Here is a 13,090-nt window from a genome sequence, read left to right on the forward strand (position 1 = left end):
CTGTGCGCGGCCTTTGGTCTCTCGCAGTGTAATGACATTCTAAATTCCAATTCCAGAATCCTTGACTTTGTTCTGTGTAATACCAATCTTGAGGTGAGACGCTGTGAATTTCCACTTGTACCTGAGGACAGCTTTCATCCGGCTATTGAATTTCAGTGCAGCTTGATGAGAAAACCTTTTAAAAGTAACAGAGTCCCGACCCTTGAACGTGAAATCTCAAGGGGATGGAATTTCAACAAGGGTAATTTCATCAACTTGTATGAATCAATGAGCCGGATGGACTGGCAAAACCTCCGCACTTTCTGTACAGTAGATGAGGCGGCGCAATATTTTTACAGATGTATTTATGACGTATTTGATTCTTGTTTTCCCAAAAAACGTGCAGGCAGTGGTGGTCGCAAGTATCCGAAGTGGTTCTCGAGAGAAGTCATCTCGAATATAGAGATCAAACACGCCCATCACAAGCGCTGGAAAGCTGGACCCCTTCAGAGTGAATACGATCTGTTTAGTTTTTACCGAGCGTTAGTTAGGCGCGAGATTCGAGTGGCCTATCGAGCCTACCTGTCTGAAATTGAGGAAAACATCATGCATGATCCCAAGATGTTTTGGCACTATATAAAATGTCTTCGGAAGGATGGTGGTCTCGAAGACACCATGATGAAAGGTAATCAGGAATTTCGTGGCTTGGGTGTGGCAAACGCATTTGCTGATCATTTTCAATCGGTCTACAATAAAGACCCTCCACTTCTAGACATTAATAACACGGCCACATTTAATACCAGAGGAGCTTCAAACGTCGATTTAGGTATACTTACGGAATCTAACGTTATGAGTGCCATAAGACTCATGAAGAACTCATACTCTATCGGACCAGACTTTGTTCCCGTATTTTTTATTAAAGGGTGTGCCGAGTTCCTAAAAACACCACTATGTCTTATCTTCAACTTAGCTATAAATACTTCAACTTTTCCCGAAGTATGGAAAACTTCAAAAATATGTCCTATTTTTAAGAATGGTTCGAAAAAGTTAATCGAAAACTATAGACCAGTTGCTATACTATCAGCTCCTGCTAAACTATTTGAAAAATTAATTCATAAATTCATTATGCCTCAGATAGACGCATACATTATCCCAGAACAGCATGGTTTCCGGAAAGGAAGATCCACTGAAACCAACCTGATGGTTTTCACCGACTATGTTGCTAGGTCCCTAGACAGAGGTTACCAAGTAGACTGTTCGTACAACGACTTCTCCAAAGCTTTTGATACCGTGAATCACGATATCTTACTCATAAAACTTGCCCAGATGGGTTTTTCACTTCGGATGTTAGAGTTTTTTAAAAGTTACCTCAAGAACAGAAAACAATTTGTCACTCACGAAATCTTCCAATCTGCCGAATTTCTTGTTTTTTCTGGGGTTTCCCAAGGATCGATCTTAAAAAAATTGATTAGTTTCTTTGATTGAGAGTCCCACTTTTACCGGTCATTCACTGGGTCGATTCCCCCAATATTGGTGAGTCATATCTTTTATGCTTATTTTCGCACTGTAACAATAATGAACTCCTGCACTAGCAACAAAAGGTTGAAACCCCCAGTGATGGCCACGGATTAGTGGAGCTCTCATTCAAGGGAATTAAACAATTCTTTTTTTTTTGTTAAGTATAAATTTTATAATGGCTATTAACTTTAATCGCGTATATGCAGAACATGGTGATAAAATCAACCCTTTTACTACTTCAGATGCCAAAATTTGCAAATATCTTATAGCAGAGGTAAAAAACACTACAATTATGCACCAAAATATTAGGTCAATTAATAAAAACTTTAACGAACTCCAGATACAGCTTAACCACCTTAATATAGACTTTGATATAATTATTCTTACGGAATGTTGGTTGTCAAATATTTATACTCCAAAATTAATAAATCACTACTCTTCCTTCAATTCGACAAAACATGATAGCCAGAACGATGGAGTCGTGGTATACACAAAAAATGATCTTAACCCCATTGTAACGGAAATAGACATTTTTGGCGCGAACTGTTTGCAAATAACATACAATAATGACACTTGCATTCTAGCAATATACCGCTCTCCTTCGAATCGTAATATTACACCATTTCTAAATAGTCTTAATAGCATATTATCCAATCTTTACCATACTAAAAATTTGGTAATTATGGGAGATTTAAATATCAACATACTCCCAAACAATCCACATCACCAATGTCACGACTACCTGAACATGTTAGAATTCCATGGATTAATTAGTACCATCAATACACCAACAAGAAAAGTCAATGAATCAACTTCATGTATTGATCACATAATGGTCAAAACTAATAAACAAAACAAAAGCATCGTTTACAAATCAACAATTACAGATTACTACACAACAATCTTCACTATGCAATCCGACACCACAAAAAATAGACGAGGTCAGTCTCTTATATACAATAATATTAACTTTGAAAATTTAAAAACCTCAATTAAAAATAAATCTTGGCAAGAGCTTTTCCAAATAAAAAACTCAGATGATGCATGGATATATTTTGTTGACTTTCTGAAAAATGAATTAAGTAATAATACCACAATTTTGTCAAAAAAAATTCTAAATAAAATTAAACCCTGAAATCACGGATAAGTCATTCAATCATCAACTGCATTCGCAGAAGAAATGCACTACACAAAAAAGTGAAAGACAATCCTTACGACATAATCTCATTAAGGGCCTTCCTTACTAGCGATCTCAATCGTTGTATGAAGAATCATGAATTGTCAGATTCAAACGACAATCTAAGTTATTAATCGTCAAAATATCGATAATGTAGCCACGCTTGGCTATCATAAATACATTTTTCTGTCGAGATATATGTTTTTACTAACAATTTATTTTCGTTAAATACTATATAATGAACATCGAAGAATTCTCCTACTCATTCGGCTCTATGAGGTGGCCGTGAATGCACGCTTTCTACGGTCCGTCGTGTCAATATTTTTTCAAAGTTCGAAATTCCGCGTAATTATTACACTTCCATGAGACGTTTCAACAATATTCCACTCTATGCGTTGCGCGTAGGGACTATAATAGTGTGTCGCCTTTTTTTATGTTTCATCTGTGCGTTTCCGTCGAAGCTGTGTAGTGTCAAATAGTATTATTAAGAATCAATTTATTGTTAACATTTTTTTGGGTTTCTAGGTAATAAACAATTTAGTATTATTAAGAATTAATATATTGTTAACATTTTTTCGGGTTTCTAGGTAATAAACAATTTCATATTATTAAGAATTAATTTATTGTTAACTTTTTTACGGGTTTCTAATAAATATAGTAATAAACAATTTGATGTTTTTAAAATATAAAAGTATATAAAATATTCCAGCACTTACAATAAAATAAAAGAAGCACATCGTATAAAAATGTTTCAGTCGAAAAGATCGAATGCCGAAATCACTTACTTCGAAATTATTGCAAAAAACTTAAATCACTGTTAGAAGTATCCCTTAGCATTGAGGAAGATTGTGTCAAGCCGTATTTTACGCCTGAGAACGGCTGTACGTTGTGCAATAACGTACCGGAAGACTTAGAATTAGGAAAAATAAAACAGTTTTATTTGGATATATTGAATGGTCCAAAACATGTATTTGGAGACCACTCACTATGCAAGGAACGGGCATACTTTTGCAAACGGGATACTGGCGACACTAATTACGTACCCAATATGACTTCGAGCTTGATAATGTCAAGAAACGCTTTTACAATTTTTGCATGCTACCCGAATTAATTGATCCTCGACACAATCGCTGCATGCCTATTAGAAATCCTGAGTATTTAGAAAAGTGCATAATAGCGAAAAGAAACAAAGTAAAATTGGTTTCAGCTAAAACCAAAACATGTAAAAAGGAATTGTTTCGAAGAAATCAATAACATTTTATTTCATTGAAGTGTCTTCAGAAGAAATTTCATTTATATTCCCAATGTATGTAGTCCACATTTTTAGAAATAGGGAAAAGGAGGGTTGGAAAATTCCTGGCTATTCAGATCTAGTCACTAAACAACTAAAGAAACAAACTACCTTAAAAAATTGAAAATTTATTGTATTATTACTTCAATAGAAGAGAGTCCAAATATAATTACTAATCATATAAATTACTTCTTCAGTGACATTGGTCCAAGCTTCGTTAGTAATTTGTGCAGTGCTAATAAAACTATTGAGATGTGTCTGGTGAATGATTTTAAATCTGAACTTCACGTTACAGGGGACAATTTTTATTTTAAACCAACTAGCATTTCTGAAGTCACAAATGTGATAAATGATTTAAAAATGTCTTTCTCGTGCGGTATTGATTCTTTAAGTGTTATGGTGTATAAAATGCATGTATCCGAATTAGCTTGTCTCATATCTCACCTTGTAAATACAGGAGTTTTCCAATAAGAGGTGTAATTTTGATATTTAATCGTAAAATATCAATGGTTTCGTTGCTTGTGTGGCACGTAGCGCCGTCTTGTTGAAAGTAAACGTTGTCCAGATTAATACCATCCGATTCCGGCCATAAAACATCATTAATTTTTTTTCAGTAGCGCAGTCCATTCACTGTTGTCCATTCTGTTGCTCCAGCCTCATTTTCAAAAAAGTAAGGTCCAATGACTCCGCCGGACCATAAACCGCACCAAACAGTCACACGTTGAGTGTAAAGAGGCTTTTTAACAATAACTCTTGGGTTTTTCGAGCCTCAGATGCGACGATTTTGCGTGTTGACGAAGCCACCGAGGTGGAAATGGGCCTCATCACTCAAAATGATTTGCATTTGATTCACTCAAGTGAATTTTAATAAGTTCAATGCGTTGTTGAAGCGTGTATCGTTCCATTTTATTAATGGCGTTGTTTCTACTTGTCAAATGTCAAAAAATGACAGCTTCAAAAGTAACATCTACCGAAATAGCGGGCTATTCAAAATAACACCTCTTATTGGAAAACACTGTATTAGCTTCGAGAGTGGGATGTTCCCTTCTCATTGTAAGAAAGCTAAAGTAATTCCCCTTTTTAAATATGGAGATCGTCTAGATGTTAATAATTACAGACCTATATTATTACTCAATACTCTTTCAAAAGTAATAGAGAGATTAGCTATGTCGAGATTGGTATCATTCTTAGAAACATATAATATACTCTCTAGCAATCAGTTTGGTTTCAGAGAGAATACAGGAACAAGTGATGTAGTGTTGAGGGTATTGTCCAAAGTCAAAGTCAAACATGAATACAATGTCCTGAAGGAGCTTGCAGAACTAGAAAGCATTACCATAGAAAAGTGTGGTCTTTTCATACATGAAGAGTATCCGTATATGGGTGCGACACCAGATGGAATTTCTTCTGAATACACCATGATTGAAATTAAATGTCCTTTCGCAGCACGCAGCATGCTCATATAAGAAGCAGTAAAATCCAAAAAAATTATGTTAGCAAAAATGGAGAAATTCTGGTAAATACATCTCACGATTGGTTTTACCAGGTTCAGGGCCAATTACATGTAACAAAAAAAGCTATTTGTAGGTTTGTTGTATGGACTGAACTCGGATAAAAATCGAAAAAAATTTACGGGATGACGAATTTCGGCAGACTAATATGGTTGAACAGCTGAATCGCTTTTACAATTTTTGCATGCTACCCGAATTAATTGATCCTGGACATAATCGCTGCATGCCTATTATAAATCCTGAGTAATTCAAAGTGCATAATACCGAAAAGAAGTAAAGTAAAATTGGTTTCAGCTAAAACCAAAACATGTAAGAATTTTTAAGAAGATCAATAACATTTTCATTGAAGTGTCCTGAAAAGAAATTTCATTTATATTCCTTATGTATGGGGTCTACATTTTTAGAGATAGGGAAGATGGGGGGTTGGAAAGTTCCAGGCTATTCAGATCTAGTCACTAAACATATCTACGCCGTTCTCAAGCAACTTTCAATCCTGAATTATGGTCTCTCACCAGGGTGATACTGAACGTATCTTCCACTTTTGAACGAGGTACAGATTCATTATATGTAACTATATAAAATTTATTTTAATTCTATAATATGACATACTTATATAAATTAAATTAAATTTGTTTTGTCCTCGCCGGCTTTTGAACCCGTGACCTCAAATTAAACTATACAATTTAGTATTAACAGTGCCCCGCCGCACTGCGAAACCAGGCTGGAACAAAGGGAAGCCTTTTGTAACTCTTTATAATTGTATTTATCAAAAAAAAAATCCAAATAAAAAGTTATATTAAATGTTGTTACTGAGAACCTCCTCCATGAATCAAGCTATTGTAATATTGCATTACATTCTAAAATATATTTTAACATAATTTTCATAATCACAATATCTTTAATTAATAATAATTTGTTTTGCTCTGTGCGTGTCTTGTATTGAATGGAACGCACCGGCCAGCTGCCAGGTGCAGCGAGTTAGATATTCGAATTCGCGCTAGAAACATTTAGTAGCGAGGGCCGTTAAACATCTATAAAAGATACAGAAATACGTGCGGGGAAGTTATTAGAAAGGGAAAAAAATCTACTATGGAGACAAAATCAAAGGAAGCAATAAAGATCCCAAAAAAATATGGCAAATTCTAAGAGAAGCCACAAATACTCAAAATGCCAAAGACAAACAGGACATACAAAAACTCTGCATTGATAGAAAAATTATTGACACCTCAAAAAATCCTAAACTCGTTGCGGATTACATCAATAATTTCTTTATTAATATTGGCTCAAATCTTGCTTCTCGACTACCAAATTATGGGAATGTTCAACCTACTGAAGCAGGACTTCAATACTCCAACACAAGACTCAATTTCCAAACGGTGTCAGCAGAAGAGATTCTAAAAATTGTCAATTCCTTAAAAATAACTTCTTCAGCCGGGGTTGATGGCATAACAATCAAGATTTTGAAAACGCTGTCTATGGAAATTGCATTGCCCCTAGAACATTTAATAAACCTTAGTATCACTTAGGGCCACTTCCCCTCAAATCTTAAACAAGGTATCGTTATTCCTATACATAAAACAGGAAACAAGACAGATGTAAATAATTACCGACCAATAACCCTACTAACAAGCCTTTCAAAAGTATTTGAAAAAGTCATCAACTCACAGCTGGTAAGATTCCTCGTGAGCCATAAACTGATCTCAGAAAATCAATACGGGTTTCAAGAAAACAAGAGCACCTCGGACGCTATTGCCGCTGTCACAGATTTCATTGTCAAACGCCTTGATAAAAAAAAAATGTATTTCAATCTTCTAAGATCTTTCCGAAGCATTTGATACAATATCACACAGTAAATTAATAAACAAACTTGAACAAATCTGTATTTTATTTTATTTATTAGCGTTATAAACAGTCTTTATACATACATATATGACAGTGATCAGAGTAGTTATGTCATTGACCAATAAAATAACGACAAAACAAACCATAACAGAAAAATACATAACAACATACCTAATACAAACAATTCTGATAAAGTACATCAATTATCAAAAATGTGTTAATCAATTGAAATATTTAAAAAAAAAAAAAAAAATGAAAAATTAAGTTTTTTGGTTAAATAAGATGCAGTATCACTTTTTTACGGATGCTGTGAATTTAGCTAGGTTCGTGTTAAACACATCAATGTTTGGGCATAACCTATTAAATGTGCTACAGCTTCTTCTTATAAATACATTTTCGAGGTAATTTGTATTGCTTTTAGGAATATAAAACGTATCCAGAGATCGAGTAACTCTTTTTGGACATTTGAAATGAATATTTTGTAGTAAGTATGGGCTATCAATATGGTTATGAAGTATCTTATAGAGCATCAATAGGTCTCTGATATCACGGCGTTGTTCAAGAGATTTAAGGTTTATAGGGACATAGTATTCATCATTTCGCACGCGATAAGAGACATATTTGATAAACTTTTTCTGAACTCTTTCTAGATGTGCTTTATAAGTAGAACAATGAGGGTTCCACACTGTCGAAGCGTACTCCAGGTGGCTTCTGACGTAAGATATGTAAAGAATTTTAAAAGTTTGTGGATTTTTGAAAACTGAACTTACCCTAAGTATAAATCCCAACATTTTCAAAGCCTTCGACGTGATATGCTCGACGTGAGATTGAAACATAAGCTTACTGTCTAATAGAACTCCAAGATCTCTTATTACATTTACCCTGTTTAAAATATTGTTCTTAATTAAGTATGGATATAATATTGTGTTTTTCTTTCGAGAAAAAGAGATGACGCTACATTTATCTGCATTCAGAAGAAGACGATTTTCTAGACAATATACATTAACCAGAGAGTTCAGATCATTCTGGAGCTCCATACAATCCCTCTCAGACTTAATTATTTTGACAATCTTTTTGTCATCCGCATATAGATACAGCTGAGAGTTATGGATAGTTTTGTTGACATCATTTATAAAAATATTGAATAAAAGGGGACCAAGATGAGAACCTTGGGGAACTCCTGAGGTTACGGGGACGAAACTAGAGCAGAACCCTTGTACCGTTACAGCTTGAGTACGATTGTCGAGATAAGAGGCTAACCAACGTAGCAGGTCACCGTGAATACCAACATAGCAACAAGAACTGTGTCAACAAACTCACATAGATTAGTTTCTGTTGATTTTTTTGTGACAAAACCGTGTTGATTCGAAATTATGTGTGGTCGTATACAAGGGAAAATGATATCAAAAACTATTTTTTCAAAAAGTTTACCTATTACATTTAACTTTACGGGAAACGAACTTAACTTTTTTAAAAGTTACCTTAATGAGCGCAAGCAACAAGTTAAAATAAATAACATACTTAGCAACACTTGTTCATCTAACTACGGTATACCACAAGGTAGTATATTAGGTCCGTCTTTGTTCCTGTTGTATATTAACGACTTATGCAACATTAATATTCAAGGGAAAATCGTTAGTTTTGCCGATGACACCGTTTTACTGTTTGAAGCTGACACTTGGCTAGCTGTCTACAAAAAAACTGAAACGGATATAAGCATGGTAAAAAAAATGGTTGGATATAAACACGCTCACACTGAACACCGAGAAAACTAAATATGTCACACCAAGTATTAATATTACTGGTCAACCTCCTGATGATGCCTCCATCAGAATACACTCGTATTTGAATTCCGATGAATGTTGTCAGCGCCCCTACATTGAACGCTCTACTCAGATGAAGTACCTGGGCCTCACCATTGATCCATATCTCAAATGGAACCTTCATACCCAAATAATTGCAAACAAAATAAGAAAAACCATGCACTTTTTTAGAATCATACGAAACTTTCTCGGCTTTCAACACCTGAAAATGATTTATTTTGCAGTCTGCCAATCTATTATTGAGTATGGTATCATAGCATGGGGAGGCGGCACTTCATCTGCACTAGACCCAATCATAAAGGCTCAGAAAACAAACTACCTATAATTACAGACTCGAATCTAATTTTTAATATTATGAATGTGTTTGATGTTCGGCAGCTATATGCAAAAACTATCCTAACTCATCTATACTCAAATATACATAATTACTACGTAAAAAGTTCAAATACACGATGTACACGAAGCAACAACAAAATCTTACTACAAATTCCGATAACACATACTACGTTTGGTCAACGAAACTTTAAATACTTTGCGACAAGACTCTACAACATTCTTCCAGTCAACATAAAACAATGTGATTCACAAAAAAAAAATTAAAGATAATGTAAAAATTTGGATTAAAAATAATAATAGGGCTTTTACCGGTCCATTCACCCAAATTCGCAGTTATTGAAGTCACCACATTACCACCACATTATTGAGCAAATACTTCTTAATACAAGTATAGGTATGTTCAATGGTATTAGGAACTAACACTAAAAATTCTGCCTCAACACAGGCTAGCCTAGTGAGGCGGTATTTGAGAAATCACAACTGTACTTTTATTTGCTATTTACCTTCACAATATTATGTTTGTATTAATAGTTCTTCATTTTTATTAATTTAATAACCTTAAATATAAAAGTTACAAATCAATGTACACCATTATATGTATGTATAGTTGTAATGTGTAAACATTCCTAAATAAGATATTATTATTATTATTATTACTCATACACGGCAGTGCATAGAGCTTGTGCAGGGGCCAGTATTCGCCAGGACCAGTGAGAATGCTCCCAGACATACTTACTGTTTCAGATCTCAATAAGCCAGCTTCTATTTAGGTCGACTGTCAAATCCCTGATCTATCACAAAGAACCAATTATTTATATTCTCTTTCCAGGACGAGTTGGAGAACTGTTTGTGGGAACACAACAGTTAGAATTGTGGTCGTAGTAGTAGTTGCTAATATTTCGCTTCTCTTAACAATCAATCCTGTGAAAAATCCGTAAAATAGTGCAAATTTGTTTCCCCAAGATAAATACATTTATCAGTGTCGTGTAGGGATTGTAAAAGAGTTCGTATTGTGGAAACGTCTAACATTAATGGTGCTTATAAAATGTACATTTACGAACTATAAGTCTAAAAGAAACAACCATTATCAACAGGTAAATGCCTCCTTTCCCCACTTCTAGTATTCCTTGTGATAAATAAACACTATCTCTTAATCTTTTCTTTCACGTTAAATACAGTCCATTCCAAGTACCAATCGTCGGTACTAAACAACGGTATCAATATATGAGAGAATTTACATACTATCCATTTCTATATTCATCCTTGTTCTTAACAGGAATACAAGATTTTAGCACTTAGCAGAAGCACGCAGAAAAACATTTTTAGGCAAACATTTATAAACTAATCACTGGAAACTATACTTACTTAATCCACTTATATTAAAAAAGGTTAATTTATATGTGCCTGGCAAGTATACATCTCAAAATCGTTAGATAAAAGCCATCAAGTAGATTGCTCATATAATGACTTCTAAAAGACTTGATATTTTTAATCACAAAACTTTAATAGGATTCTTCATAAGACGACTCCCCATTTTGCTAGCTAAGTTGCAGACAGAAATCATTGTGTCAAGGACTGTTCCTTCGATCTTTTGTTCCATCGGGAGTACCCCAAGGCTGTAATTTAGACCCACTCCTATTTTTTTTATTTATTAACAATTTTTCTGAAGTAATTCTGCACTCTAGGTTTCTTCTCTTTGCTGATGACCAACTTTTCTTATCTCTAGTGGAAGTTATAAAGCATTCTTGGTCGCGAGACGATCAAATTCATTGATAAATGTGATACTTACATAATTCATTTCTAATCTCCTTCTTTGTCTTTTACACTATCCTCCGTATATTTCTCTTGTATTAAAAGATTAAGGGTGTGTGCAGCTGTAAAATAAATACTTGAGTATACTTGCATATTGCTTGTGAACACCGTATGTGGGGACATTGGAGAATCTAGATTCATTAAAAAAATTTGCTTCATTCAACAAAAAATAGTATTGATGTGTACGGTGAAGAAGGAATCCATATGACGCCCTTGAGAAAGCCCCCTCTAATTCGTTGGTAAGGAGTAGGCTCGAAAGTTGTCGGTACTATGAAGTCCACACCAGGTAAAGTATTCTCTCATGTTGGAGAGGGTTCAGAAAAAATTTTCCTATATGAAGTAGTATGGCTACTGCCCGTGGCTCTATCCTACTGACTTTATTTAGTTAATGCTTGGAATTAACCATCTGCGGGTCAGAAGGGATGTGAACAATGCTACACAATTCTTTAGACCTATTCGTGGATGGTTTGAAAACTCGGGTATCACTGAGAGAATTAATTTATTTATTCCCGAAGGTTATCTCCGTCACCGACTTTTCTATCTCTTACCCGGCCAGACTAACTTACCAATGGTCTTGCTGGTGGGGAGAATAATATTTCTCTACTGTGCAGAATCAATTTGGATATGGACATATTTAGTATCAATGTAGCTGCATTTAAAAGACGAGCCCCGATGTTACTAGTATAATGATATACAATTTTTTTATCTTTATGTTATAATTATTTTTCAGAAATGTATTTAAAAACGCACTGAAATTAACGATTTCATATTGTTTTTCAATTAATTTATTGAATTGAATTGAATGGTCTATGGAAGTGTATTGTATTGCTTTGTTGCAAAGTAATTCAATCACTTATCGGAAATTTGTGTTCCGGAAAATACCAATCGGAAGGTTGAAGGAACAAAAGCCACCAGACTAATTGGACTGCCACATGATTTAAGAATGATAATCATACTCGACAGAAAGCTGAATAAATAACTAAAACTGAATAAAAATTATTTACAAAACATTAGATAGAGGCAAAAAATGCTTAAGTATATTCATTGACCTCCGTAAAGCTTTTGATAGTGTCTCACATTCAAAATTAATTAATAAACTAAATAATATAGGAATTACTGGCAAAGCTAAAACATGGTTAAAAAGTTATCTCTATCAAAGAACTCAACAGGTTAGAGTAAAAAACGAATTAAGTGAAATAGAAAATATAGATTTTGGAATTCCACAAGGAACTGTTTTGGGACCTTTACTATTTATATTATATGTAAATGAACTTTTTAAACTCCCAATCATTGGAAACATTAGGACGCAGATGATACAGTGATAACTATTGAAGGAAATTCTTGGAATGAGGTCGAAGTATCAGCTAATAATGCCATAAATATCGTTAAACTATGGTTTGACGAAAACTTATTGATACTAAATGTCGAAAAAACCCATTTTATACCTTATAGCCTAACAGGGAATATCTCAAATGTAAATCTAAACATAAAAATTCACGAAAGAAATTGCCTCCTTAGAATCGCACCCTGTAACTTAAACTGTATACACATTAGTAGTAAAGAAGAAATAAAATATCTTTGAATAATTATTGATAATATCATCAAATGGAAAAGTCAAATAAATTCCACACTAGACAGAATGAGAAAACTGATCTATATATTTTTTAGACTAAGAAATATTTTATCTTTAAAAATACTAAAAGATATTTATTATGCACTTGCGCACTCTGTACTACAATATGGAATCGTGGCTTGGGGGGGTGCATATAAATCATCCCTACTCCCATTGGAAACTATTCAA

Source organism: Hesperophylax consimilis, chromosome 30, assembly GCF_061612785.1.
Source record: "Hesperophylax consimilis isolate HC1 chromosome 30, BYU_Hcon_1.0, whole genome shotgun sequence".
NCBI classification, from domain to species: domain Eukaryota; kingdom Metazoa; phylum Arthropoda; class Insecta; order Trichoptera; family Limnephilidae; genus Hesperophylax; species Hesperophylax consimilis.